We start from the raw sequence: 2753 nt of genomic DNA, 5'->3' as shown, positions 1-2753 counted from the left end.
TGACTATAAATGAACTTTTCTTGACAATGGATGGCTTTTGCTCCATGTTTCTAGAGGTAAACAATCTATTACAATTTGTTTTAATCAAAAAATGTAAAAAAAATTCAAAATAAATTCAATAATGGGATTATAAAGGCATTTAAACCGAGTAATAAGGCTTTTCTAGGCATTAGTGACTATAAATGAACTATTCTTGACAATGGATGGCTTTTGCTCCAAGTTTCCCGAGGTAAACAATCGATTACAATCTGTTTTAATCAAAAAATGTAAAACAAATTCAAAATAAATTCAATAATGGGATTATAAAGGCATTTAAACCGAGTAATAAGGCTTTTCTAGGCATGAGTGACTATAAATGAACTTTTCTTGACAATGGATGGCTTTCGCTCCACGTTTCCCGAGGCAAACAATCAGTTACAATCTGTTTTAATCAAAAAATGTAAAAACAATTCAAAATAAATTCAATAATGGGATTATAAAGGCATTTAAACCGAGTAATAAGGCTTTTCTAGGCTTGATTGACTATAAATGAACTTTTCTTGACAATGGATGGCTTTTGCTCCATGTTTCTAGAGGTAAACAATCTATTACAATATGTTTTAATCAAAAAATGTAAAAAAAATTCAAAATAAATTCAATAATGGGATTATAAAGGCATTTAAACCGAGTAATAAGGCTTTTCTAGGAATGAGTGACTATAAATGAACTTTTCTTGACAATGGATGGCATTCGCTCCATGTTTCCCGAGGCAAACAATCAATTACAATCTGTTTTAATCAAAAAATGTAAAAACAATTCAAAATAAATTCAATAATGGGATTATAAAGGCATTTAAACCGAGTAATAACGCTTTTCTAGGCTTGATTGACTATAAATGAACTTTTCTTGACAATGGATGGCTTTGGCTCCATGTTTCTAGAGGTAAACAATCTATTACAATATGTTTTAATCAAAAAATGTAAAAAGAATTCAAAATAAATTCAATAATGGGATTATAAAGGCATTTAAACCGAGTAATAAGGCTTTTCTAGGCATGAGTGACTATAAATGAACTTTTCTTGACAATGGATGGCTTTCGCTCCACGTTTCCCGAGGCAAACAATCAATTACAATCTGTTTTAATCAAAAAATGTAAAAACAATTCAAAATAAATTCAATAATGGGATTATAAAGGCATTTAAACCGAGCAATAAGGCTTTTCTAGGCATGAGTGACTATAAATGATCTTTTCTTGACAATGGATGGCTTTCGCTCCAAGTTTCCCGAGGCAAACAATCAATTAGAATATGTTTTAATCAAAAAATGTAAAACAAATTCAATAATGGGATTACAAAGGCATTTGAACCGAATAATAAGGCTTTTCTAGGCATGAGTGACTATAAATGAAATTTTCTTGACAATGGATGGCTTTCGCTCCACGTTTCCTGAGGCAAACAATCAATTACAATCTGTTTTAATCAAAAAATGTAAGAAAAATTCAAAATAAATTCAATAATGGGATTATAAAGGCATTTAAACCGAGTAATAAGGCTTTTCTAGGCATGAGTGACTATAAATGAACTTTTCTTGACAATGGATGGCTTTCGCTCCACGTTTCCCGAGGAAAACAATCAGTTACAATCTGTTTTAATCAAAAAATGTAAAAACAATTCAAAATAAATTCAATAATGGGATTATAAAGGCATTTAAACCGAGTAATAAGGCTTTTCTAGGCTTGAGTGACTATAAATGAACTTTTCTTGACAATGGATGGCTCTTGCTCCATGTTTCCCGAGGTAAACAATCAATTACAATCTGTTTTAATAAAAAAATGTAAAAAAAATTCAAAATAAATTCAATTATGGGGTTATAAAGGCATTTAAACCGAGTAATAAGGCTTTTCTAGGCATGAGTGAGTATAAATGATCTTTTCTTGACAATGGATGGCTTTCGCTCCACGTTTCCCGAGGCAAACAATCAATTACAATCTGTTTTAATCAAAAAATGTAAAAAAAATTCAAAATAAATTCAATAATGGGATTATGAAGGCATTTAAACTGAGTAATAAGGCTTTTCTAGGCTTGAGTGACTATAAATGAACTTTTTTTGACAATGGATGGCTTTTGCCCCATGTTTCTAGAGGTAAACATTCAATTACAATATGTTTTAATCAAAAAATGTAAAAAAAATTCAAAATAAATTCAATAATGGGATTATAAAGGCATTTAAACTGAGTAATAAGGCTTTTCTAGGCTTGAGTGACTATAAATGAACTTTTTTTGACAATGGATGGCTTTTGCCCCATGTTTCTAGAGGTAAACATTCAATTACAATATGTTTTAATAAAAAAATGTAAAACAAATTCAAAATAAATTCAATAATGGGATTATAAAGGCATTTAAACCGAGTAATAAGGCTTTTCTAGGCATGAGTGACTATAAATGAACTTTTCTTGACAATGGATGGCATTCGCTCCATGTTTCCCGAGGAAAACAATCAATTACAATCTGTTTTAATCAAAAAATGTAAAAACAATTCAAAATAAATTCAATAATGGGATCATAAAGGCATTTAAACCGAGTAATAAGGCTTTTCTAGGCTTGATTGACTATAAATGAACTTTTCTTGACAATGGATGGCTTTTGCTCCATGTTTCTAGAGGTAAACAATCTATTACAATTTGTTTTAATCAAAAAATGTAAAAAAAATTCAAAATAAATTCAATAATGGGATTATAAAGGCATTTAAACCGAGTAATAAGGCTTTTCTAGGCA

The sequence above is a fragment of the Theobroma cacao genome, unplaced genomic scaffold (assembly GCF_053813885.1).
Source record: "Theobroma cacao isolate CCN51 unplaced genomic scaffold, ASM5381388v1 tig011, whole genome shotgun sequence".
Lineage (NCBI taxonomy): Eukaryota > Viridiplantae > Streptophyta > Magnoliopsida > Malvales > Malvaceae > Theobroma > Theobroma cacao.
This window is presented reverse-complemented; position numbering follows the sequence as displayed.